General features: G+C 47.0%; 1 protein-coding gene and 1 pseudogene across 2 annotated transcripts in view; one reads left to right on the forward strand and one right to left on the reverse strand.

The window, feature by feature from the left end:
- GALNT17 (polypeptide N-acetylgalactosaminyltransferase 17) overlaps nucleotides 1-27,415 on the reverse strand; it is a 445,667-nt gene that overhangs the window by 125,532 nt on the left and 292,720 nt on the right. The gene's annotated exons all lie outside the window — the stretch shown is intronic.
- LOC120235664 lies at nucleotides 1,440-26,851 on the forward strand (annotated as a pseudogene).

Below are 27,415 nucleotides of genomic sequence, written 5' to 3' on the forward strand. Positions count from 1 at the left end.
TGGAAAATTGTAACTAAAATTAAGAGCTCAATGGACAGTTCATAGCAGATTAGACACAAATAAAGAGAGCATTATTAAAGTGGAAGGTAGGTCAGAAGAAACCTTCTAGAACAAAGCACAGAGAGACAAAAAGATAAAAAATACATTAAAAAGGGTAGGTTATATCAAGAATACAATAAAGCCTGACATGGGTTCATGAGATCCTGGAAGAGAAGGAAAAAAGGGCAGAAGCAATATGTGAAGAGGTAATGGCTGAGAATGTCCCAGAACCGAGGAAAGATATCAACACACAGAGTTAAAAAACTCAACAAATCTCAAGCAGAAAAAATAAGAAATCCACACCTAGACATATTACAATGAAGTTTAAAAAATAACAAAACAAAAACAGAGATATAATCTTATAAGCAGTCTGTTGGGGAAAGAAAAAATGATTTTTTAAAAGATTTTGTGTAAGATTTTTAATCAAGACATTATCTGTCATAGAGAATAACTAAAAACCTTCTGAATTCCCACCAAGAGAGATACACTTAACTATATTTTGGCATATGCCCATGATAAAATATACAGAGCTATTAAAACATCATTTAAAACATCCTAAATGATGTAGGGAAAGTTTCACTTAAAAATATAACACCAGCAACCATTGCTCTCAATTTCAAACTACGGCAGGGTTCATTTGAGTTAGTAGTTATTTTGCATATATCACATTCTACTTATTCTGTTTTCAAGTGTGTTGGGTTTGTTTTTTTTTTAAAAAAATATTTTTATTTTATTTCTAGGAGAGAGAGAGAGAGAGAGACAGTGTGAGCAGGGGAGGGTCAGAGAGAGAGGGAGTCACAGACTGAAACAGGCTCCAGGCTCTGAGGTGGCAGTCAGCACAGAGCCCGATGCGGGGCTCGAACCCACGGACCGCGAGATCATGACCTAAGCGAAAGTCGGACGCTTAACCGACTAAGCCACCCAGGCGCCCCATCAAGTGTGTTGGGTTTTATGCACTGAAAGACAGGCAAGAGATGGCCTTATGTTCAAACATGGCATTAAGTGAGCAGGGAGAGTAGATGGCTAAGAAAGTCACATATTCTTGTCTAGATGCTTCTGTGGAGAATCTACCAAGATTTGCCCCTACACCTCTTTTTCTGTTCTCCAAGAAAACCCATGTGACAGGATGGGATTCTTTTTCCTCCAAAATTCTCCCAGGAGTTTGGCATTTCCCCATCCCCTATTGGGCCTGGCATATATCAAGCTGGGATGACAGAAAAGGGCTCTTTTTCTAACACAACTCAAGGAGAAAAAGATATATTTTTTTCAGTATACTAAGACATATTAAATCAGATTTACATTAAGATCTTTTTTTTTTCCTCATGGTCTTGTAGATGCCAAGGCCAAGAGGCTCATGAAGGACCATCTCCTCTGCTCACCTTCTCAATCCACATCGTCTAATAGCCTCTGAAATTCCACTTCAGAGTCAGATCAACAAATGGAGCGGCTTTCTGTTGACTATGGCAAGGGGTTCACATTGGAATTTGCCATCTACCTGGCCCCCCAAGAGTCCACAGCAGTAGTAGAATACTACAACCTTATTTTAACCACGCACACTACCCTGGAGCACTCGGACTGTGCTTTCTTTTTTTTTTTTTTTTTTTAATGTTTTTTATTTATTTCTAGGAGAGAGACAGCGTGAGCAGGGGAGGGTCAGAGAGAGAGGGAGTCACAGACTGAAACAGGCTCCAGGCTCTGAGCTGGCAGTCAGCACAGAGCCCGACGTGGGACTCGAACCCACGAACCGCGAGATCATGACCTAAGCGAAAGTCGGACACTTAACCGACTAAGCCACCCAGGCGCCCCCGGACTGTGCTTTCATAGTGGACAACGAGGCCATCTACGACATCTGCCACCACAACCTGGACATCGAGCGCCCCACCTATGCCAACCTCAACTGGCTCATCGGCCAGATTGTGTCCTCCATCACTACCTCCCTGTGCATTGATGGTGCCCTCAACGTGGACCTCACAGAGTTCCAGACCAATGTGGTGCCCTTCCCCCACATCCACTTTCCCCTGGTGACCTACCCCCCTCCCATTGTCTCAGCTGAGAAAGCCTACCACGAGCAGCTGTCCATGGCAGAGATCACCAACACCTGTTTTGAACCCTCCAATCAGATGGTCAAGTGTGACCCTTGCCGTGGCAAACACATGGCCTGTTGCATGCTCTACCATGGAGAAGTGGTGCCCAAGGATGTGAACACTGCTGTTGCTATGATCAAGACCAAGTGCATGATTCAGTTTGTGGACTGGTGTCCCACAGATTGCAAGGCTGGAATTAAGTACCAGCTTCCCACAGTGGTGCCGGGGGAGACCTGGCCAAGGTGCACCAGGCAGTCTGCGTGCTAAGCCAATGCCACAGCCATTGCCAAGGCCTGGGCCCGCCTCGACCACAAGTTTGACCTGATGTGTGCCAAACGGGCATTTGTGCACTGGTACGTGGGTGAGGGCATGGAGGAAGGGGAGCTCTCTGAGGCCCAAGAAGACCTGGCTGCCCTGGAGAAGGATTGTGAAGAGTCCATGGACGGCGAGAGGATGAGAGTGAGTAGTTCGAGGGGTCCTGGCCCTGCAACGCCTGGGCTCTTTCCTCAGTTCTGTGTCTTTCATTCCACTATTTCCCTAACCCATTACAAATACAATCGATGTCTCAACTGATAAAAAAGCAGGGGGGCTGACCACCCTGGTCAAGTAGACTTGCAGTGTCAGAACTCACTAGAATAACAGCAAGGCCACATTAAACATGAATTGCACCATTCCTTGCCCTCCTGGAAATAATGGCATGAGGAAGGGGTGAAACATAAAGGTCACATGGCTATCAGAGCTCAGAGGCTGCTAGGGTCTTCACCAAGAACTCCCAGGAGCTCGAAAGCAAGGCGATTTCTTTTCTTTTCTCTTTCCTTTTCTTTTCTTTAAATATTTTATTTATTTCTGAGAGGGGGAGAGAGAGAGAGAGACAGCGTGCGCAGGGGAGGGTCAGAGAGAGGCGGAGACACAGAGTCTGAAACAGGCTCCAGGCTCTGAGCTGTCAACACAGAGCCCGACGCAGGGCTTGAACCCACAAACTGTGAGATCATGACCTGAGCCGAAGTCGGATGCTTAACCGACTGAGCCACCCAGGTGCCCCAGCAAGGCGATTTCTTACACACCTTCATTTACTCCCTGGCTTAGAGAAATAAACCGCAAATGTTACTTCCTCAGAAGGCTGATTAGTTGATAATTACCAGGAGATGTAACACATGTCATTAAGCAATCCACTATAGGAAAAGGACACTTGCTGCCTTTTTCCTTAATGAAATCATTCCTTCCTAGCAGTGTCTGTTATGAGGAAGAAGAGACAAGTCACCAATTCTAAGCATAGGTAGGCTAGTTGGCTCTGCCTCAGAACATCGTCCAATGCCTCAAATGTTTTCTCTCCTCTACCTCCAAGTTCAGAGGCCATAGGCTTTCAAAGGCTACAACCATGCTGAATTTCAAGGTGTCCCCAACACATGCCTGATGAATTCCAAACTTCTAGGCAACACTCATTCAAGGCTCACTGAGATCTGGCCCTTTCTTAGCTTTCCAGGAGGAAAGCTTTCCTAGAATTCCTTCCCTCTCTGAATCCTCTGCTCCTCACCCAAAGGCCAAGACTATTTGTGCTTCTTCCCCTGTGTTTAGACAGTCCCCTGCTATCTTTTACTCAAGTCCTTATATTTTATGGGGTTTTCTAGAGCTCAGCTGCTTCCATGAATCCTTTGACTAGCTTAGCACAGTAGCTCTCAACCTTTAGAGTACCTGTTGTCTACAGCGCTCCTTTGGCAAGTGTATTGTTCTGTTTTTCATTGTCCTGTGTCTCCCCACCCATACCTCCTAGCCCCAGGCCCGGGGAAATAGCCATATTGGTCTTTTCTCCAGTCATGGGCATTCAGCACTGGGAGAGCTTGGATAGCACAAATCAGCAGCAGGGCACGCTTTCACCTTTAACAGATATGATGACGGCACTGCCTCTCTGCCATCCACACTCATCAAATCGGGTCTAAAAGAGCAGAATAATTCTGTCACGGGGAGATTTGAGAAGAGGCCAAGAGGGAATAGGCTACTAAGACCAGCTTTGATTCATGATGCATTGGGAGCAGCTGGGTGGGAGGAGGGGGCTTGGCAGAGAGAAAGCCGGGGAGATCAGGCACGAGGCTGGCCATTCGTATAGGGCTGGCTTATGCTGCTAGCCCTGCTGGTTCGGAGTCCAGAAGGCAAGGCTCCAAATGTTTGCCAGGGAAGAGATTGGAAAATCCAAGTTAAGTTAGAGTCAAATCCAGACCCAGAGAGAAGAGTCACAGAATGAAAATCAGAACAGGTGCATGTTTACGTAGGACTGACTGGGCAGCTGTGATTTCACCTGTTTTATGTGGGCCCAGGGGTACCTGTCCTCATGTGCTCCATAGCCTCTGCTGCCTGGCTTGAGGGGCATGGATTTCTGGGCCATTAAACTTACAGTTTTGCCATCAACCCCCTTATAACTCTGAGAGTTCTGTTTTATTGAGTGCTTGGTAAGTCCCAGACGGTGTTCTAAGCATTTACATACATTATTTCACTCCATCCATCCAACAACTTATGAGGAGGTATTATTAATATCTCCAATTGAAAGATAAACGGAGGCACACAGGAGGTAAATCGTTTTCCCAACAGCAAATCACTAGTAAGTATGTAACCAAGACCTGAACCCCAGGCTCTCCCAGACAAAGCCCTTGGAGATTTCTCTCCCCACCCCCCTTCCCCACCAGTTTGCATCACCTTTGGGTGGGTTCTGGCCCTGGCCTCGGGGAGAACCACCCTATTGGGAGTGGTCCACAGTGCCGACATGGGGTCTGGCACTCCCCTGGCATGGGCCGTCCTTAAGGCAGATTCTTCCTGCCCCATCTCAACTTCAGCACCTCTCTGTACTTCCAGACTCTGGTACTTGTCCCTACAGAATGTGTTTCTTCCCAGTTCTGGTAGCCTCCATTCCTCCTGTTTCAGCCAGGCCCACTGCCTCCTGGTCTTTCTCCGAAACACTAGCCCTGCTGACAGTCACAGTCTGAGTTTTTGAGTCTGGGGCGTATGGGTATATGGAATGTGTTAATCAAGTCACAGACCTCTTGGCCTCTGGGTCAGGGTATCCCTAATACCACCCTCAGGTTTTATTACTTACTCACTAGGAAGATTCCCAGGACTCAGTATACGGTCATACTCAAGGCTATGACTATTACAGCAAAAGGATGGAAGGAAAAGTCAGCAGAAGTTTCCAAAAGGTGCATGGAACACAGCCGGAGAAACCAAGCATGAGCTTTCAAGATCCTCTCCCACCGGAGTCAGATAGGATGTCCTCTAGCAAAGAGCTGTGACAACATGTGTGAAATGCCATCTACCAGGAAGGCCCATCACAGACTGAGCACCCAGGGTGTTTGTTAATTATGGAGGGACCTTCTGCCTAGCATGGCCCCAAATTCCCATCTCCCAGAAGGAAGGCAGGTGCTTGGCATAAACCACACTGTTTGTACAGTTTGGGGAAATGAGCCACTCTTGTCAGAAGTCCAAGAAGCCAGCCAAGGACCAACCTTGTATGTATAAAGAATAAATGGTCTAAAGAATAAATAGTTGGGGATGTTACTTTAACTGTTTCCTGCGCATAATCCAAATAGACAATATGACATCCCAACGGAGCCAACTTTCCTTTCCATTTATGCCAGATTCCACCCTTCCGAAAGCTGTCCATCTTACCACATCCTCATTATAACCTTGTGTCACCTTTGGGTGGGTGAGGCAGGTGGGAATCAGTCCCGTCGCATATGAGAAGGTCAAAGGCTGACGGAATTCCTGATTCTAAGTCACTGAGAAAATGGCTGGGAACGCTGAACCCTAAGGCCAGCCAGTCTCCTCCCCTGTGACAAAGGAGGGATGGGCGACCTGGAAACTTGATAAGCCGTGGGCACAAAGCCATAGGAAAAGGGTGCTGGTGCTTGTGCTGTCATTGTTTGGGGACAGAGCGACACAGGGATGCGTCTCTACCACTCAAGAAAACAAAAGATGAACAGAACTCCCACTCTCCATGAACTTCTGACTCTTCCACAGTGCTCTCCATTAAATCAATTCATAGAATATTAGCGCTAGAAGTGTCCTTAAGAAATCACTGTGTACGACTCATTTCTTTATTTGAAAAATAGGGAAAACAATTAGCATCAGCCCCTATTGCATATGGCTAATAACTTATTGTTTAGAAAAGACTGGAGAATGGGTAATGAAAGCCATTATGTGAGATAGCTTTTATTGTGCCTTCTTTATCGCTAGAAAATTGCCTTCATTATCAGTGAAAACAGTGATGGTCCCTCCTCTTTCAGCTTGGGTATCTCTCCCGCTGCAGGCTCAAGTCAGGGATGCTGTTCTAAGTTTGAGACAGAATTTAAGAAAAAGGCAAAGAGAAAAAATAACCCCCCCCCCAGCTCTTCTATTGTTTAAGGGCAGGCAAATTTACCCAAACATGAACAAGTAGACCCAAGAGAGAGTTTCTGAGAGACAGATAATGGCCTGACCATGAAGTGGGGATAGTGCCCCACCCAGCAGTGCCATGGCTGGTTCTTTCTGGGTATGAGTTTCTTCACCTCTGCAGGGGGAAGACTGAGAACAGCTACCATGGATAGACTGCTCCCTCTATGGCGGGTTCGAGGCCATGAACCTAACATACATTGGGGATTCTGTCTGATTCTTATGGCAATGCTTTTAGATGAGTAATAGTACCTGCTTTTGAGAGCTGGGAATGCTGAAGTTCAGAAAACATGTGTGCTTGCTCTAACACAGCAAAGAAGATGCCATGCTGGAGCTCCTCAACTCTCAACCCAGTGACTGTGTAGACTGTCTGCTTTCAGAAAATCTGCTCGAGGCCCAAATCACAAGGAAGAAGCCTAAAGAAACCTGTCTGTCTCCTCTTGAGCTCTGGGCATGAAGAAAGTGTCCTCTGAACATTCACCATCCCTTGCCCCAGGAGGGTTTGAGATTTGAATTTACACTGGCTGATGGTCAGGAGACACCAAACCTAGAAATTTACAAGAAACATAGTCCCGGGGTGAAGACACCTGGGAGTGACTGGCAAAAGCAAACGTAAAACCTCACTATGTACCACCATGTGTTAACTATACTTCAGTAAAAAACCAAAACAGCACAAAACAAAAACCTCACTGGAGAGATCCACATTTGACCTGGAGCCAGAATTCCCACCCAGAAACTCCACAGAAGGTGAGCTCACAATCTAAAATTACAAACATAGGAGGAAACAATCTACCATAAGTGAGAGTCAGCAAATACAGTAGGATTAGTGCCCCCCCCCCAAGAACTTGAGATAACAGAACTACCAGATAGAGACCACAAAATGAAAATGTTCAAAATGTTACAGACCTCAAAATAGGGGTCAAAACCATAAATATAAGACCCTATGGAAAACAAACAAGCAGCTGTGAAAAATAATGAAACAAAACTTCTAGAAATGAAAAGGACAGACTTTAAAACACAGCAGGCAAGTCAAATAATAACTTATGCCTAGATGAAGAGTGAAACAGAGTGAACCAAGGATAGACTGGTGAAATCACCCTTAGTGCATATCAAGGAATAGAAAACATGCAAAAGCTATTAGGAGATATAAAAGTTGGGTCCAGCCATGCAAACACTGGCCAACAAGGTCCTGGAGCCTGGGCAATTTCTCTCTGCTGCCAACAGTGGAAATGACTAAATGTTCTACATTTGGATAAAGTTTTATAATTTATAAGTAAAGTTTTCAAGGTTAATGCGTGTAATTCATTCGATCCACAAAGAATCCATGTGATGGAGATGTAAGAAATTACCCATCTTACAGATGAAAATGGAAGCTCGGAGACATTTAAGGGACTTACACAAAATCTTATAGCTAGCTCATCAGTGATGAAGCTGAAATTCAAAGGGAATCTTGAGAAGCCAAGAGACTTTCCCCCGCCCAACACTTGATAAATATTTTTAATGAAAGAGAGATGCTGTCTTAATCCATTCACGCTGCTATAACCAAACACCACAGGTGGCTTCCACACAACAGAAATGTATTTGCTCACTCTTCTGAAGGCTGAAGTCTGAGATCGGAATGCATGGTTGGCTGAGGGCCCTCTTCTGGGTTGCAAACTTCTCTGTATCCTCACAAGGTGGAAGGAGCAGAGGGGCTCTCTGAAACCTCTTTTATAAGGTCATTCATCTCAGTCATAAAGGCTCTGCCTTTATACTTAATCACCTCCCAAAGGCTCCACATCTGAATACATTCACATTTGAAGGTTGAATTTGGGCTCTTTGCAGGGAGATACTTTCAGACGCTGGCAGATGCCAACTGGGATGCTAATAGAATAAACTTTGCAAAATTAACGTAGTCTCCCCAGTGTTAACTCATCAGCTCCGAGCCAGAACCACAAAACAACTCTCCCCCCTTGGCGTGGAGAGGCCCCTCTTCCTGCTTAGGCAGCATTAGCCCACAGCTGCAGAGGATAAGAGACGGGACGAGGTTGGCTTGTGAAAAGGGGGGAAACTGCTGGCTGCAGCAGGTTCTCCGAATGAGCTCTTACCATTCTGGACTTGGTCATTTTTGAGGGGAGGGAGATAACGCATCATTCATCTCCTTCCTACGTTAGGGGGAAATAACCTGGACGGGAACTATGCCAGGGTCAGGTTCACAGGCAGGGCACGGAATGAGAGACATCCCCGACCATGGGCCGAAACCATAACTCAACCCCGGTCCCTGAAACTCTTGGAACAAAGGACAAGGAAAAATGAAATTCTTTTGGAGCGTGGGCTCCCCTTTTAAAAGGGCAAGTATTTACCCCCTGGAGACCCTGAACCCAACAGCTCAGGCATCTCGTTCCTGAAAACCCCTCCCACACCAAACACACTTGATTTCCCTATTCTGATAGCTCAAATTTATAAGTTATTGGGATTCAACACATCTGCCAGGTGGGATCTTAAATCTGATGAGGCTCTGGAATCATTAACTTTGGCAGAAGGAGCCTGGGTAAATCTGCTGGCAAAATACCTGCTGTATATTTTAATTCTCGAAAGGGCAAGGAGAGTAGAATGCAGATCTATGTATCCCACCCCAGCTACATCCTTGACAACCTCACTAACCTTCTTAAGATTATCATTATCTTTTATTAAAGAAGAGTGGCGTCCCTCAGAGATACGGGGCAATCGACGGCCAAGGGAAGTGACGTCTGCCTCACGCAGACTCCAGCCAGCCTTGTTCTTCACCCCTCCTGGGCGTTTACGGCTCTCCACCTTACCACGCAGTCATTCACCTACATGATCTCATTTTCCTCCTCTAAAAAGGTGCCCCTGTTTTAGTCCCCCGGTGTCTCATCAACAGCAATTAACACAATGTCTTCCATTTAGTTAAGTACTCCATAAATTCTTGCTGGGTAGCAAATGAATACATGGGCCGGGTCAGCACTTTCTTTCCTCAGTAACCCTTCTGCTTAAAGGAGTCTTCTTTGAAAAGGGACCTCCATGTGTATTCATAGGGGAGCAGCAATAATTCAGAAAGAAATTATGTGCAAGTCACCAAATGGTCTTGTTTGTAATTAGGTTGTCCTTCCCGCTGCTGACTCAGACTTTAACTTGATCACGTTGAGGTCTCAGGAAGGTTTCCAACTCCTCTCTCCTCCATCATCGGGGGGTGGGGAAGAGTAAGTGTAGTGTCCAGATTACGCAGGTAGAGGGGGTTGTGAATGGGAACCGTGTGGGTCTAGAAGACCCGAGAACTCTCTCACCATACCACCTGGTGGCAAGTGGCCACTGGTCCTTTAGCACGACTCTGTCCCGTGGCTTAGAGCATCCAGGGCAGGTGAGTGCAGAGTAGGGATTCTAAGCAGGAGAAACAGATCTAATAATGCAGCTATTGACAGGTATCAGTCTTGGGCTAAGAAAGAAAATGGCCCACTGATGCATGCTATCTTGGTGGGCAGTTCAAACCTTCTGCTCCAATTTGTGAATTAGAATACTATCGAGCTCACACGGTTGAATAGAACACTTCTGCTTCTGGGAAACTGGTGGAGAAATATACCTGTGTAACGAAGTATACATGTAAGGCTATGGACTATTGCATTTGTTGGAAGAGCAAAAAATAGAAACAACCGAGTGCCCCGTGCGCCGCTTTAAGCCCAGCCCCTAGAACAGTGCTGGTACACGGTAGGTGTTCAATAAATAATTCTTTTACAAGATGAACAGGATGGCACCCACCTGCCAAAAAGATGGAGGAGGAACAAAATTCCAGTTAACAATGTGGCCTTGGTGGATTAAGTAAAAAAGCAAATTCCCAAAATATTCCCAAAATAGTGGGAATGAGGTACTCCAAGTTTGGCACATCATAGGTGGCATCAAAATATTTGTCGGAAAAATGCTTGTTGGATGTTACTGCATATTGTAGACGATGTCACGTATGCTTATGGGCATACGTACATGGGCAGAGGTGCGCGCGCATGTATTGGAAAATGCATAAAGCAAAGGGTCTGGAAGTCTATATGCCAAACTGTTCAGAAGAAGGGAGAGAGTAAGATAAGGGGCTTTTGACTTACGTAATTCTCAGGCGGGTTGACTTTTTTACAACAAAGCTTTTTCTATTTTTATAACTCAAATGACATTTTGAAAACCTCAGCCTTGAAGAAAATCTCCAAGAGAAAGGACAGTGTTTGTCCTGTGGTGCTGCTTCCTACCGCCCCTCCAATCCACTATGAGGCGAGCAACGAGGAAGAAATGAGTTTCACGGGCTCAGCTCCTGAGCACTTAGGAGCGAAGAAGAGTGTAGAGACCCTTTACGAAATGAGGGTTAATACGACAGTGGAGAAGCTATTCCCACCATCCCATTACCAAAAAGGGGAGGTTGGTAAGGGCGATTGATCATTTTATCTCGTCACTTCAAGGGACTAGAAAGATCTTTCATAGGCACTGAACACACTCTCAAGTTTAAAGGCCTTTAAATCAATTTTATTAGCTTAATTGATGATCTCCTCTGTGCACTTTTGTTCTGCAATCTGCCATGTCCTGTCAGGCTGACTGGAGGGCTCAAGACAAAGTTTTTAGTCTCTGATCCCTGCTGAAAGCTGGAAGTGGAGGGGGACAGATCTGCCCGCACGTGCGGCTGGCTTTGAGGCTGAAGGTATAGAGGCGACGTGGTCCTTCACAGAGAAGCACCGTGCTTGAAGTAGCATCAGGAAGCTTGGATTTCCGGGGCTTCAGTCAGATTCATGAAAATGTGGGCAGAAGACACATCCAGGAGTTTCCCTTTTCCACGGAAACATCTTTAACCAATTTAAGCGTTCCAAGTACGGGATTATCAATGTTTATTCATTTAAAAGCCCCGGCTCTGTACCAGTCACTCTACATCCTGGCTCCCTAGGGCTGCCGTAACAAAATGCCACAGACTAGGTGGTTTATATCATAAATGTATCCTTTCAGGATTTTTTTTCAAATGTTTATTCATTTTTGAGAGAGAGAGAGAGAGAGAGAGAGTGAGCAGGGGAGGGGCAGAGAGAGAGAGGGAGACACAGAATCGGACGCAGGCTCCAGGCTCTGAGCTGTCAGCACAGAGCTCAATACGGGGCTCAAACCCATGAACCCTGAGATCATGACCTGAGCCGAAGTTGGACTTTTAACCAACCGAGCCATCCAGGTGCCCCATGGATTTTTTTTTTTTTAAGTGTATTCTGAGAGAGAGAAAGAGGGAGAGAGAGGGAGAGGGGCAGAGAGAGAAGGAGAGAGAGAGATCTCAAGCAGGCTCTGTGCTGACACCACGGGGCTCAAACTCATGAACCCGAGATCAGGACCTGAGCTGAAATCCAGAGTTAGACACACAACTGACTGAACCACCCAGGCGCCCCTCCTGGTCTCAGGATTCCTCTCAGGCCAGATGTCCCAAATCAAGACATAGGAAGGCTGCACCCTTTCCGAAGGCTCCCGTGGCGAATCTGCCTTTGCCCCATCCAGCCTCTGGTGACCCCAGACGTTCTTTGTCCTGTGGTTCCATAGCTCCGGTCCTGGCCCCTTCCTCTGTGTCCGCGTCTTTTCCTCCTCTGTCTCCTATAAGAACACCTGTGATCCAATCTCCGGCCCACCCAGACAGTCCAGGATGGTCTCCCTAGAAATCCTGAGCCCAATCACGTCTGCAATGACTCCCCCCTTTCCACACAAGGTCACAATCACAGGCTCCAGGGGTCCTATCTTTTGGGGAGGCCACCATTTAATCCACCGCCCTATACTAGACACTAGATACACAAGCCACAATTCTCCCTGTTGAAGAGCTTGTGGTCTGTTGTGTGTAATCAAGTAGCTGTGATACAATGCAAGGTGCAATATAAAAGGTGGATGGAGACCACCCTCCTAAAGCTGAGTGGCTGATTTAGGAGAAAGCTGTACAAAGGAGGAGGTGTTGGGCTGAGCCTTAAAGAATGAATAAGTAATCACCAGGCAGAGATGCAGTGAGATGAGAATGGGCATCCCAGGCAGCAGAAAGATCACGGGCTCACAGAGATGGGGGAAAGAAAGGGGGTTTGAATGGGCATGGTGTGTTCAGGGCACGCAACGTAACCCCAGGGGATGGGAGCACAGAGTCTTTGTGTGAGTGTGTCAGAGAAGGAGGGATCAGAAGATGGGATTGACCATGTGGGGTCAGGACGTGAAGGATCTTGAGGTTCTTCCAAGCTGACATCTTACCAACCACTTGCCACTACTCAGTCCTTTAAGGGCATGCTTAAGTAGCTCCAAGCTTACCTGTATCTGCAAACACCCCATTATACAAGAGGCTCCTCAAGGCTGAAAGCCCATCTCTCCTGCTCCTACCTGAACAGTGAACATGGCCGTGTCCAGGGCTCGGGTATCTGTGCCAGGCTGCGAGGAGAGAAGGCGTAAAGCCCAGATGGAGGAGCCTCCCCAAAGCAGAGTATTGGGGGTAATCTGAAACCCAGGTGAACACATCTACTAATGATGCCTTCTTAGTTATCTCTGGGAAAAGGAGTTTAGCGAGAAGAGCAGTGACCAAAGTTGATAAACAATCTCTCTTGCTATGCACAGTCACTGATGCTTCGTCTTTAATCTTTGATAGCTAAAGGCCCAAGAAGACTGATTGGGAAGACAGTCAGTTGAGTCATGAAATGAGCTGTTAAGCTGAAATCATTGATTTTTATTACTAAACAAGCCCTGATAATGGCCTGGCTGGGCCATAATACAGACACGGCTTCAGCCTTACAGTACACACAGAGTCAAAAATTCCAACTGCTGGAAATTAAATGCATTTATTTCTACAAATTAAATTGCCTGGGGGAAATCAGTCTCAGGTGCAGAAGTACTTAATGTTTACCAACTAATATTCCAATTGCTAAGCAACCCTGTTGGGTCTTGACACTTGGCCCAGAAATGACATCTGTCTTCTTAATAAGCAGATAAAATGAAATCAGGCCCACGTGACCAAGGGTTTCACTCCCATCACTCTTCCTAATACAGACGCTTGATCCAAACTCTAGAGTCAAAGGCAGCATGGTCATTAGCAGGCCATATGTTAGAAGGAAGCACACAGAGTAGATGACTTATTGTTTGCGCAATCATCTGTTAATAGCAGGACTTAACAGTCCCCAAATCGAATCTTTGCACACTTTTACTGCACAGGTAAAAATACATACACGTTAAAGGAAATGCACTTGATTTTACTCAACGGCCCTTTTTTCCCCATACAGATATGATCTGGCGTTTTCATCTGTCAGGGAGTATGGTCCTTAGTAACATTTCCGAACAAGGAGATAAGAGAATAAGAATAGCATGAGCTAGATTCAGATGTCAGTCGGCATCTGGCTCGCACCCCCTCATGCCACCTTCTCATCAGGTAGCAAGATGGATGAAAACGCAGAAGCAAATAAAAATTACTAACCATTCCAAAGCTTGGATTCGGGCAACCGACTGTCAGAATCTGGCAGAAATATCTACCAACCACACGTCTGTAGGGCTGGATACAGAAACACAAATGTGGCTTCTTTCTTGAAAGATCATTCTTGCCCTCTTAAAGGATGATGATAAGAAAGCCATATGGCCCTTCCACACCATCTTCTTGCTGTCAGAGATGGAGAGAAACAGACAGCTGGGCATCCTGGCTCCTTTTACTTTGGGGAACAAGATACTGGGTTGTACCATTCTCCCTTAGATGCCTGAAGGGCCCGAGAAACTCCCAGGGATGGGGTAAAGAGCTGACATCACCTCCACCCAGCAGAGATGCATGAATGAAACCTCCAGAAGTACACCTGTGATCTGTGCACATCCTTCCGTCCCACTGGAAGGATGGGAAATGCGCTCTGACAAGCAACTCAAACCTAAGGTAATCAATGACCTTACCTGGTGGTTCTCCTGAGGATGGGAGTCTGGGAAAAACAATGCTGAGGACAATGCAATGCTAGCGACAGAGGCTATCTTGCTGAGGCCTCCAAGAATGAATATAGCTCTGAAATGATTTGCTACAGAAACGAGAAATTAAAGAAAAAAAAAAACAACTTGGGTCACCCGGGTGGCTCAGTCGGTTAAGTGTCCGACTTCGGCTCAGGTCATGATCTAGCGGTTTGTGGGTTCGAGCCCCGCATCAGGCTTGTGCTGACAGCTCAGAGCCTGGAGCCTGCTTCAGATTCTGTGTGTGTGTGTGTGTGTGTGTGTGTGTGTGTGTGTGCCCCTCCCCTGATCATGTTCTGTCTCTCTCTCTCCCAAAAATAAATTAAAACATTAAAAAAAAGTTTGTCATCATCCGCTGCAATAGACAAGAACATATCATCTCGTGCCTTCCTTATTCATCTTCTAAGATGTTACACGTTGTATATATTTTATGGATCCTGGTAGAGAAGATGGACATGTTTTTGTCCCCTTCCAGCTTAATAAATTCATAGCTAGTTTACTCATATTACCAACTTGTGTCTTCATTCCTTTGCTTCGCGTCCATGTGAGAGGACTTTCAAGCCGCATGAAGAAGAGAAGTTCCCTTAGATAATTCACGTTTTTTTCAATTGAGAAATACAGTCCTCAATGTCTTGGTCTCAGTGTTGGTTAAAAGAGAAATTTGAGCATTGAGGATGCTTTTCCCTGGCATGAGGTTATGGGTGGAGACGGGGGTGGATGCCACGTCTACTCCAGCACCAAAGATGATGAGTTTGTACAACTTGGGCCAAATGGGAGAGACACAGCAGTTAAAAGGAGGAGACAAGTGACCCGAGTAAGGCAGCGGGGCTTTTACTGGGAGAAGGACAGAAACTTTAAGCAGGTGTAGCAAGAGACAACTTCACTTCCCTGTATTTTTTATGTCTTTCTTTCTCCCCACTTGAGAGGAACAAACTTTGGGGAACTATGGACAGGACTAGACCAGCAGAAAAGGCAAGGAACAGGTTGCTCAGGGCTGCCTCTCAAGCTGCAAGTCTGCAGAAGAAAGCCCCAAGGCTCATCAGTGAGGAGACCAACTAGCAAAACAGGGGTGAAGACTCCCTGAAAGGGGCCGGCAGCCCCCTGTGCATATATACCTGTGCACGCGTCCCAGCTGAAGGAAATGCAGAAACTGACGATTAGTCAAGATTCAGTTCTTTAGATCCAAGCATCTCAGGAGACACTGTCTGACCTGTGCTGTGGAGCTTGGGAATGGTGACATCATCAACACACTGAGGCATCCACGAGTTTCCAAGAAATGCTGATCACAAAACTCGATGCAGGTGATTTGTCTGTTCTCCCTCAGCACCAAGCTTCCCCTTCTAAACCCTGCGCTGGGATTCTGGGACAGGGAGTCCCCAGATGACATCTTCCAGGCCCCCCTGCCTGATTATATTCTGATTAGATTTCTGATTAGGTTCTGATTAAATTAGGCTCTACAGATTATATGTGCCATAAAATTAGATTCTGCCAATGAGAGACACTGCCAGCAGGCTTGAAGTCAGGAGAAGGAAAAGAGGATCCATCCCCTGTCTTCAAACCGGGTCTACATCTCTCAAGAAGTGAAGGAACACAGGGGCGCCCGGGTAGCTCAGTCCATTCGTTAAGTGTCCGACTTCAGCTCAGGTCATGATCTCGCGGCTTATGAGTCGGGCTCTGTGCTGACAGCTCAGAGCCTGGAGCCTGCTTCGGATTCTGTGTCTCCCTCTCTCTGCCCCTCTCCTGCTCATACTCTGTCTGTCTGTCTCTCTCTTTCAAAAAGAAATTTAAAAATAACATGAAAAAATTAAAAAAAAAAAAAAAGAAGAAGTGAAGGACAAAAGCCTCAAACTCCAGTGCAGCACAGACATCCTGACACCACTTGCATTGGGTCTGCAGGTGAAATGAGCACCTGCCACAGTACCCCGCTGGAAGTCCCCAGCCCGGCTTGTGTGTCCCTGAGCGGTCCCTGCCTGGCCTGCCACCATTAAGAAATACCCTAGGGGTGCCTGGGTGGCGTAGTCGGTTGGGCGTCCGACTTTCACTTAGGTCATGATCTCGCGGTTCGTGGGTTCGAGCCCCGCGTCGGGCTCTGTGCTGACTGCCAGCTCAGAGCCTGGAGCCTGTTTCAGTCTGTGACTCCCTCTCTCTCTGACCCTCCCCTGCTCACGCTGTCTCTCTCTCTCTCCTAGAAATAAATAAAACATTTAAAAAAAAAAAAAAGAAAGAAAGAAATACCCTAGAATTCTGTGAGGCTTGAATGAGTTAATATACAGGAAGTACTTAGAATGGTGTCTGGCATATAGCAAACTTGAAAAGCCCAGGAGTTGGATCCCATACATAACGGCTATTGTTATTACCGTTACTGCCTCTGTCATTGCTGCCGATTTCTCCTCCAGCTCTGCACCGTCCAATACGGTAGCAGCCCTGAGCCATGTGTAACTATCTGCGTTTCCATATAAATCATTGAAAACAAAATGAAATAAAGAATTTAGTCACTCAGTTGTACCGGCTACGTCTGAAGGGCTCACAGAGCCGCCCGAGGCTCCCACGTTGGACGGTACAGAAACGGAACGTTTCCATCATCACGGGAAGTTGTGTTGGGTGATGCCGAGCCGGATTACCGTGTGCCTAAGAATCAACTAGAGACCTTGTTAAAAATAAAATCCTCATGCTCCCACAAAAGATGCTGATTTCGAAGGCTTGTGCAATCAAGGTTGAGAACAGTGCCTCTCAAGTGCACTCAGGTGCTATGTCCCCAGAGCATACTTTAAGAGTAACTGAGGCTGGGAACGGGGTACTTATCTCCTAGCATTCCTCTTTAAAAAAAAAAAAAAGTCTTTTAAGAAAACTGAGCCTGTGTGTGTGTCGCACAAACACAAAATGCTGCTCATTCACGATTAACCAGCATTCTAGAAATTAAAATTTTAGAGATGATGCCATCTCAAAACAAAACCTCAGTCAACCCAGGTGACCAGGAGTGTGTGAACTATGCCAAAGGGACAGCAGGGACCCGGGACTTGCCACCTTCTCAGCGGAACTCTGTGATTAGGGGACAGCTGACCAGGAAAGTGGGAGAAAGAAGTATCAAATATCTTTGCTAAGCCAAAACCCCATTAATCATCGTTCCCATTCACCTTGCTAATAACCACAAAGCTCGCCACTGAGTAAATGCTTCTATGTTCGTTATCACCATTAATCTTTATTTTTAAACAAAAGTTTGTTTACATTTTATGCTTAATTATAGTTCACAAGCCTTCCGTAGAGAAGCCCAAGCATCAAACTTAACACTTTTGTAACAATGAATTCTTGACTGCATAATTAGCTTTGCAAAGACTAAGGTACACATAACTAAAATTCATGGATTATTAGCTGTGACTCAACCTTTCCCTCTTCCAGAGGAGATGTGCACAGCATGCCTAAACCACCGAGGGTATTATTCCAAATACCGCTCAATTCCTTTATGCCAAGAACCGAATGACAAATGATTCCAGGGGCCCAGGGCTGGGGAAAGTTGTCCCCCGTAATGTATGTGTGCACATACCTCACCAGCACCAGATGAGAGCTAGGTATTCATTCTATCTTTGCCCTGGCCACCAGGTGGGCCATTTCAATCACTGGAGCTTTATAGTTCCATGTTATATGTAGTCTTACATTTTATTTTACACTCAATCTTTTTTGTTTTCACATTTAATCTTATATCACATGGTTTAAATCATAGATATGTGCTTTGGCTGTTAAGTCCTCTCTCATTTTTTTCTGTTAATGGATGATTGTAAGTTCGTCCATCCAGCCAGCCAGACAGCCAAACAATTCTTCCTTGCTGTGGGTGACCGCTATCATTTGGTAACTAAGTTCACTAGCATTTCCAATTCTCCCCTGATGTAGTGGAATTACGCAGGGAAACAGATGACCTTCACTGAACGTAACTGTTCACATTCTTCCCCTTCTGACCATGCTTTCCTGGGTACCTTCTGCCCTCACTGACCATTAGCTTGGTCATGTGGCTTGCTTGGACCAAGGGCCCATAAATGGAGGTGACGCAGGCCATGTTCAAACAAGATCTTCAAGTGCCCTTGTGCCATTGGCTGCCTTTGCTCCTGTCCCTTCCATAAGGATAACATCTGCCACATAGGTACGTTGGCCAAGGTCCTCCAAATAAGAAGACACAGAATGGACGCTCAGTCAACCCACAGCTTTGAGAAGGGTTATGCGGTTGCAGGGTTGCTTCCTACCTGTAGAGGACAAGCAATATTAAGTGACAATGAACTCTTGTTGGTGAAGCCGTTACGATTCAGGGGTCAACTGGTCATGCCACATAACACAGCATTAAGCACTATTCTTAATTTTTCTGTTGCTGATGCAAAGGGCAAGACTGGAGCACTCCCAGCCAGGATCAGTTCATGCGACACCATACCTGACCTAAGGTCAGAGACACATGGGTGTTATGCTTGTTTAAAACCTTCCAGTGAAGAAAAGAGAAGTGAGAATTCCCAATGAGGTGATACCAAAGATGGCAACGATGAAATCCAAGGGTGTGTGATAACCCTACACACTGGGTTGCAAGAGGCGTATATGAATCATTTTCGGCTCTCTATTTTATATCTTCCTGCAGAGGCCCTTTGGGTTTGGCACACCTGCCTTGATTACTTAGCCCCCAAAACTGAAGGAAATTTTGGTAAAAACCTAGATTCAACGACCATATTTCAAAAGTGAAGAAATACAGGGGTGCCTGGGTGGCTCAGTCAGTTAAGTGTCCGGCTTTCGGCTCAGGTCATGATCTCACGGTTTGTGAGTTTGAGCCCCACATCGGGCTCTGTGCTGACAGCTCAGAGCCTGGAGCCTGCTTCGGATTCTGTGTCCCCCTCTCTCTGTGCCCCTCCTCAGCCCACGCTCTGTTTCTCTCTCTCAAAACTAAACATATAAAAATTCTTTGTAAAAAGTGAAGAAAGATGAATAAACAGGGAAGGAGGTTTGTGGTGGGAAATGTGCGTGTACATATGTGTGAACACATTTATGTGTGTGTGTGCACACATGCTCAGGCACGTGCCTGCACACACATGAGTATTTAAGGAGAAAATACAGGTTTCTTCTTATGAAATGTCATGTTTCTTGCCTCGTGCTTTGTACTATAGACGTTTCAAGATTTTGCTACATTCTAAGATTTGCTACAGATAGCAAATATTTATTAACAAACCAACTATAAAATGAGCACAGCAAGAATAGACAGTTAAAAGTTGACACCAGCCTTGAAGACAAGAGTCAAGTGAGACTTTGGTGTCAGCCTGAGGAGGACAGGGTAATAATCAGGCCAGAAAAGAGGGAGAAGGGACCTCTGTGCAGCTGCACGGCTTTGAAATCTCCAGCCTGTGAGCTCCTCTCCATTACCTACCAGGAAACCTAACGACATTCTCAGAGGGCTGGTCTCACATGATCAGGGTTAAAACACTGGATCTTCGTTCTTAAACGGTGGTGTTACATGATGATTTTGTACCAATTTTTCTCTTCTATCGATCTGCATTGTCTAATGATCTATATGATGTGTTCTTGCAGGATTTTTCTATATCGTGCTGCACTATCTTTAGGCCTTCCTTCCTTTTTAATATTTTACTGGAGGGATGTTTTCACAGATGTTGAATTAACGTCATTCAGAGCTTACTGGCTATCCCTGACACCAACCATTAACATTACGGCAACCATGGATATGGTGTGCCTTTTCTGTACAATACGTTGTGCTAGATACAGGCCAGACCTAGAAATAAACAGATAAATGGGACCAGATTCTATCTTAAAATTCTAATGAAAGAATCTCATAGGGCTCAGACACTGACAGAAGGGGTGGGGATGTGAAATTTAACAAGTAATAAAGCAAAGAAAATGCTCATTGCCACAAGTGAGGTGCGGATGACGGGGCGGTGGAGAGATGACATTGAGTTTGGAGATGATCGTGGGCTTCACGGAGGAGGTGGCTCACCCTGCTCCTCTGGGCATCAGCGAATGAGGAAGGCATTTTAACCTGATGTGCCTGTGCAGGTAAAGCTACTGAAGGAGGGCAGTGTCTGGAAATGTGAAGAGAAAAGTATGATCCCCGTTTGCAGAAGAATATATTTTGCACTTGAACATGAAAAGTCTTGCCTGGTGCTCTGATGAGGCTCAACCAGTTTGTGAGGAATTGGCTATGGATTTGGGAAAAGATGTCAGCATTTGAGTGAGAAGGAAATCAAAATAACCAAGGTCCTGTTTCTATTCCTGGCATCGTGTGCAAGAAGCAGTCATGTAAACTCTTCTCTGAGGAAAAAAAAAAAGTCCAGCATCCTGAGAGAAGAATCAAAATGAAGGAAAAGGGGGGGGGGGAATATTCTAGACTCAAAGAACCTGTGGCTGGCACTAAAATCATCTAAACAGGTTAAGTCTAATTGTTAGCATAGATGCGGTCATGTGTAAGTGGTCACAAGTAAACGTGACTGTCAAATCTTATGCTTCAAAAGGAACATAGCTAATGGAAAAATTAATCAGCTGATAATAATTTTGACCTAAAACCTCAGATTTTATTAATAGAAAGAAGGAAAGGAGGGAGGGAAATGGGGAGCAGGAAACATTGAAACGAGTTAAACACCTTGAATTTAGAGAATTCAACCACCAGAGATTTCTTCCTGACTCTGATCATTTGAAACTGCAGGCTTCACAAGTTTCTAAAAAAGTAAATAAAAGTAATAGAATCAAAAGAAAAGACATGCATTTTCCAAATCCCCTTAGAAGACAAAAACAAAGACCTACATGATAGGAAAAGAGGGAAAACAAAAGCCAAGGAAGAAGATAAAGAGAAGCTATAACCCAGGATGCCACAGAAGGGCGACTGTACTATTTTAGACAATAGTCACCAAGCTCAGAATGTAAAAACAAAACCCATCGACGTACTGCTTGCAAGCAACATGTTTAAAACAAAGTGACCCACAAAAGTTTAAAAGGTGGCCAAGAGTAAACAAACAAACAAAAAAACAAGGACAGGGGCACCCTGTCAGGTGGCTCAGTCAGTTGAGCATCCGACTCTTGATTTTGGCTCAAGTCATGATCTCATAGTTCGTCTGGTTCAGGAGTTTGAGCCCCACATCGGGTTCTGCTGACAGTAGGGAGCCTGCTTGGGATTCTCTCTCTCTCTCTCTCTCGCTCTCTCTCTCTCGCTCTCTCAAAATAAATAAACTTAAAAAAAAAAAAAAAGCAAGGACAGTAGTACGAATATCAGGACAGTGAAAGGTAATACTTGCTACCCCCGCTTCAATCGAAGATGTGCACTGGTAAGACTCCCTCATTCTTGGTGAGATTAAAACAGAGAAGTTCTACTCTCGGGAGCACAATGACTTCACTTTCTTGAACATCCTTCTCCAAGGGCAATAGTTGCATGTTTGAGGAAATGCATCTGGTACACTGTGACCATCTGCTGAGCCAGTTGGAGACTGAGGTCATGTGTGGATTTTGGGTAGAATGTTATCAGAGCTCCATGGTCCCCTGGATTTGTTGGGCTCATCCCAGGACTTTCCCGGTTGATAGGTCTGGGCGGGGGGTGGGAGGGTGGGGGTGGGGACAGACAATCTGCCTTTCTAGCAAGTTCTCAGGGGATTCTGATGCTGCTGGTCTTGGTGGTCTTGGGAGCAAATTTGAGACCGATGGCCTAGAGGATTTCTTCCCCTCTTCATCCAAACATTCCTGGGGACCCAAGAAGTGGCCCCAGGTGAAACCAGATTCCACCAGGTAGGAGGTCTGAAGAACACGGCTAGTGGTGTGGTCAGTCCACACCAGCAGAGGCCCCAGGTACCCCTCGCATCACTTCAGAGAGTGGGTGACGACTGTCGGAAGCTCAGAGATGGTATTGTGCCGGGAACGTAGCAACCCGTGGCTTCTGGCATTTTCTGTTTCTTGTGTGTGTGTGTGTGTGTGTGTGTGTGTCCCAGCCTGATCAGGAAACCCCACAGTGCTGTGCAAAGGACACAGGCCTGAGTGGCCTGGGCCCAAATTTTATTTGCCGCTTCATCACCAACTACCCAAGTGATCCTTGGTGCATCACTTAATGTCACCGTACGTTCGGTTTTTTGTTTGCTAAGAGGAGACATTGGGACGAGTAGCTTTCTAGGGCCCCTCATGGTCTCATGTTCTATGACTCCTTCCAGAATCCAGACTTTATGGGGAGAAAAATCTCTATGATGATGGGAATACTCACGCAACAGCTACACATTTAACACAGACCATCTGTTACTGTTTCAGACGTGTCATAAACACAATGCCATCAGCTGGCGATCTGCATCCTTCTCTCGCAGTGTGATTGATGGGATCCAACCTGCCACCACGTGTCCCAGGAAGGAACCATTTTCCACCAGAGCCAGAGTGATGAAGCAGGCTAGCTCGCACCTGGACGCCAGAAGCCCAGGAGGAACAGAGAGGAGCCGCCTATGTCGGCGGCAGGGCCAGAGCTGGGTTCAGTCGCTGTGATCTGATTGAACTGCCGTCCTCACCAACGGCGGTGGGGGCGGGGGTAGCGAGGCTGCCTGGTTGGCACCAGATTTCCAGACAGTTCCATGGAGAAGTTATGGGAAGCCACGGTTAATACAAAGATGGGTTCCCAGACAGGCCCTGGAGGTCTGTGATTCAGACCCTGGGGAAGGATGAGCAGGGACAAGAGAAGGCTCTCTGGGCGGATGGGCGAGAATGGAGGAAGAAGGCAGCCTTCACACTGGGAACACCTGGACGCTTTGGCCACCTGGAGACAGGTGCGCGGAGCCCGGCCCGTGCCTGTCTCGCGGGCACACAAACGCACGGATATACAAATGCATACCAGCCTTAGAACCTGGGTGCAGAAGGATGGAGCCACCTCTGTCTGTGCCCCCATAGTGACAGCTCTGTTGTGCTACAAAGAGGTATGTGTGACATTCTGGAATCCCAGCACCCATCACACACGCAAGCGCACGTGCTCATGCACATGCGTGCACACACACACATCCAGAGGGATCTCCCACAGGCAGCTGTGGCCCTCTGCCCACGGCTCCCTGTACTTCACAGAGCGCCAAATGAGCATGCTGAGCCCATAGCAGGTCTTAGGGCAGGTGTCCTGGTGACACAGAGGGCAGGAACATCACCCACCCCTCGGCGAATTCGATCCGAGCTCCTGTGCGTTCTTTCCTAGTCTCTCTTCTGACAGTCCTTTTGCGGGGTCCCCGTGTCCCCGTCCTCTCCCGCCATGCTTGCTCTGACCTCCAGCCCCCATTTCCTGCCCACTCATGCTGCTGAGAATCACACTGATTGAGAATAAGTTTCCGCCATCTACCTGTCTCTCCCACCATCCGCTTCAGGTTTGCTTCTGTAGCTTCCACACACACCCCATCCTGCCCTCGCCCGTGCCGGTCCCCTGCCTGGATATCCCTCCCTACCTCCTTTCCCATGGAATTCTAGCACCGCTTTCTTCAGGAAGAGTCCTTGGAGAGCCCACATAGGACCGCAGCGTCCTAGGTCCCCGAGGGATGCCATGCACATAGATGGACCATAGTCTGACCCCACTGTATACAATTCCATATCTAAACCTTTCTCTCTTCCTTGGACCGTGAACACTTTGAGGGCCAAGACTGCATCTTCCTGATTTCTCAGTCTTATACAAAGCCCAGCACACAGTAAGTGCTCAATAGATGCTCACCAAATGAGTGAATCTGCCGCCTTCTGGTTAGATAACAGCCCCATCCATTTCTGCCCCTTCCCCTCCCCAGCCCTGCTGCATCCTGCATTTACATGGTAGTTAAGCATGCCTCCTTGAATAACTGCTGCACCCTCTTCCAGATCCCGCTCCTCCATTTGTCATTCTCCCTGCGCCATCGGGACTCATCCTTCCTGGCCTTATCTGCGCTGAGGCCGCCCCAGCCTGATGCTAACGCTGTAGCTTAGAGAACAGAAATACGCCTCCGTGAATCTCAACCATGACTCCGGAGAATCCTGGCGATTTTCTGGAGAGAAAGGACAAGGTCTGTCTCTGCTCAGTGCCCTCCAGGACAACTGGCAGGGGGTATGGTTACAAAATGAACGAATATGTAAGTAAACGAATGAATTGGCCAATGCTCGCTGATGAAACCATTTACCTAATCCATGCAAGAGACAGGAAAAAAAAAAAAAAAAAACAAACACCCCACAATACAACTTAGGCACGGAACCATTTACCGGAGCGCAGAGAATCTTCCAATTTCTTTCCAGGCAAAGGTTTTAATCTTGTCTGGCAGTGGGCTTGTAGAAATATGCGCTGTACAGAACATCCATCTTTTCTCCCTCCACCCCGGGGGCAGCGTGAGATTATTTCCAAATCATGTTTAGAGAAAGCTGCACATTTGTGGAGCTGCACAGCCATTCTGAAGCTTCCTGGTGACTCACTGAGTGAGGGGGCCTTCTGGAAATAACAATCGCAAGCCATATTGATCTTAGGAGCACACGGTGGACTGCGTCTCTTGGGTGATTAATGGTATCCTGGTGAAATCTCACAGCATATCCAGGACTTTCAGAAACACTGTATTCACAGCATAACAGGTTACGATGATTCTTAGCACATGGCAAACCACCCAGCCAGAGTCCCCTGAAGAAAGCAATCTCTGGGTCAGGACTTGGGTCCCAGAGGAAAGGGCGAGTGGAAATGACAGTGTGAAGACCAAATAATTGTCTTCTTCAGAATCAAGGGAGATAGGAAATGTGCAGAATCAACAGAAGATAGGAAAGGAAAAATACAAGGTGGCAATTGCTGATAAGCATCTTGGCACATCGTGGCTATTTTTATAAACTGGATCGGGGCGCCTGGGTGGCTCAGTCGGTTAAGTGTCCTACTTCGCCTCAGGTCGTGGTCTCACAGTTTGAGAATTCGAGCCCCACATTAGGCTCTGTGATGACAGCTTGGAGCCTGGAGCCTGCTTTGGAATCTGTGTCTCCCTCCCTCTCTGCCCCTCCCCACTCGCGCTCTCTCTCTCTCAAAAATAAACATACAAAAAAAAAAAAAAAACTGGATCAGATCATGCCATGCCCCTGCTTAACACCCTCTCAGGGCTTCTCCTTGAACTAAGAATCAATGCTACCTTCTTGCCCTGGCAGAGAAGGTCTGCATGATCTGGCCTTCGATGCCGTCTCTCCTCCCCCACTGTCTCATGCCCGCTGCTCATCCTCTCCTTCCCATGAGGGGCCAAGCCTCCCCTGGGATCTTGGATGAGCTGCTCCGTCAGACATGAGAGCTCCTGGTCCCAATCTTTTCCCAACAGCCGGCTCTTCCTCTCCTTCACTGGAGCAGTGCCCATGCCGCACTACCGTCCCTCTGTCCAATTTCCTACATAACATGTATCACAGGCTTAGGTTTTCTGTTTTTATTTTACTTGGGGGCTGATTGGTTTCATGCGTCTCCCTCCTGTAGTTCTGTAAGTGCCATGAAAGGGGGCGCCCTCTCTGTATCGTTCCTCACTGAAATCTTTAAACCCAGTACAGCTCCTGGCATAGAGTTGCAGTTAATTTTTTTATTAAATGATTGATCTTTATGATCCTACATCCATCTTGATGTCTTATACAGAGTGATGTCTAATCTGATAGGAACAATGATGGCCACAAAACTAAAAGGAGAATATAAAGAAAGGGACTGGCCAGAAGGAAGCTCCCAAATTGTGTTATTTGTAAAAACATGGCACGTGAAGATTAATGAGACGGGCAATGAGGCAGGGCAGACAGGGCAATGGGGCTCCCGTCCTGAGGTCTCTGACATCCCTGCATTACTGTCAGCAGCTCCTGGGGGCAGTTCAGGCTCTGAGGAACACTGGCAGAGACGGAATATAAATCCTGGCCAAGATGACATTGACCCCAGGTGGCCCAGGAAACCCCCTGATGGGGCTGTGCACGTGGCGCTCAGAGAGACCAAGCATGAGGCTCAGAGGCGGTGGTCGCATCCTGCTAGAATGAACATGGCACGGTCAGCCCCAGAGGATGAGAGCTGTTCTCCCAGGCAGAAACCGGGAGGAAACAGGGGCTCTGCTGTGGTGGCAGAGCGAAAAGCAGAAAAGGAAGAAATGTGGGTCAACCGTAGCCGCGGGCCAGCGGGTGGGGCCGCTCTGGGCTGACCTCCGCAACTCCAGCACTTTCCACGTCTCCATTTCCCCAAGGAAGCCCGAGGAGCGAGAGACGGATCCTGCACCGCGCTGCTCTCTGAAGGAGGCCCTGCGGGCGTGGAGCAAGGCACCCAGAAGGCAGACAAGGAGATGCGGAAGAAGGGCTGTTTCCCTGCCTCCCCGGGCGGTCGCGCTAAAGGAAGGGGTTCTAGACTTGATCCCGCCACCCTGAGGCCCCAGGCTGAGCACAGCAGCTACGTCACCCCTCCAAACCAGTGAACCCTAAGTCCCCCTCCTTCTCTGCCACTACTCGCTGTGGATTCCGAGCAATTACTAACTTCCTCAGTTATCCGGAGGAGAAGGGCCATGGCTCTGCTCTCCCCCTGGGGAAAGCAAAGGAGAAGAAGAGATGAGCCCCTGTGAAGAGGGGTCTGCATTCGTGAATGGGAGGGAGGGGCGCCACCAAGGGAACCTTAGGGAGCGTTCCTGGGAAGCGAGGCCTCATCAGGTCTTACTGGCAGCCCCCTGAAGTCCCTTCTAGACCATGAAGCCCCCACATGGGAAAATGGCAGCAAGATGGGTGATCTAGTTTGTTCTACAGTGGCCAAGCTTCGGTAGGAAGCGAGCAGTGACATCTGCCCAGGAATGTCCCCCCACCCCATCCGGCTGCATTCTGCGGGGAGGGGGCGGGCCGTCTCCTGGATACAGAAAGCTTGTAATCCACGTCAATTTCTTTTACCAAAATCTACCTTCATGTTTTTCTCTTTAGGAAAAATAATAACCAAGGGGAGATTGCCCGTGAGTTGATAATTGCGGAAGCTGGGTGATGCATGCGTGGAGGTG

Source organism: Hyaena hyaena, unplaced genomic scaffold (genome assembly GCF_003009895.1).
Source record: "Hyaena hyaena isolate Hyena2069 unplaced genomic scaffold, ASM300989v1 scaffold_135, whole genome shotgun sequence".
Lineage (NCBI taxonomy): Eukaryota > Metazoa > Chordata > Mammalia > Carnivora > Hyaenidae > Hyaena > Hyaena hyaena.